The 252-nt window shown below is 50.4% G+C and overlaps 1 long non-coding RNA gene across 1 annotated transcript in view; it reads left to right on the forward strand.

Moving 5' to 3' along the window:
- Positions 1-252, forward strand: part of LOC309615955 — a 42,308-nt gene that overhangs the window by 8,742 nt on the left and 33,314 nt on the right. The gene's annotated exons all lie outside the window — the stretch shown is intronic.

Consider the following 252-nt stretch of genomic DNA (forward strand, 5'->3'; position numbering starts at 1 on the left):
AGCCCTGGTCTGGGAAGATCCCACATGCCGCGGAGCGACTGAGCCCGTGAGCCACGATTACTTAGCCTGCGCGTCTGGAGCCTGTGGTCCGCAACAAGAGAGGCCGTGATAATGAGAGGCCCGCGCACCGCGATGAAGAGTGGCCCCCGCTTGCCACAACTGGAGAAAGCCCTCGCACAGAAACGAAGACCCAACACAGCCATAAATAAAAATTAAAAAATATATATATATTAAAAAAAAAAGTATATAAAG

The sequence above is a fragment of the Balaenoptera borealis genome (genome assembly GCF_965194805.1).
Source record: "Balaenoptera borealis genome assembly, chromosome: 18".
Taxonomy (NCBI): Eukaryota; Metazoa; Chordata; class Mammalia; order Artiodactyla; family Balaenopteridae; genus Balaenoptera; species Balaenoptera borealis.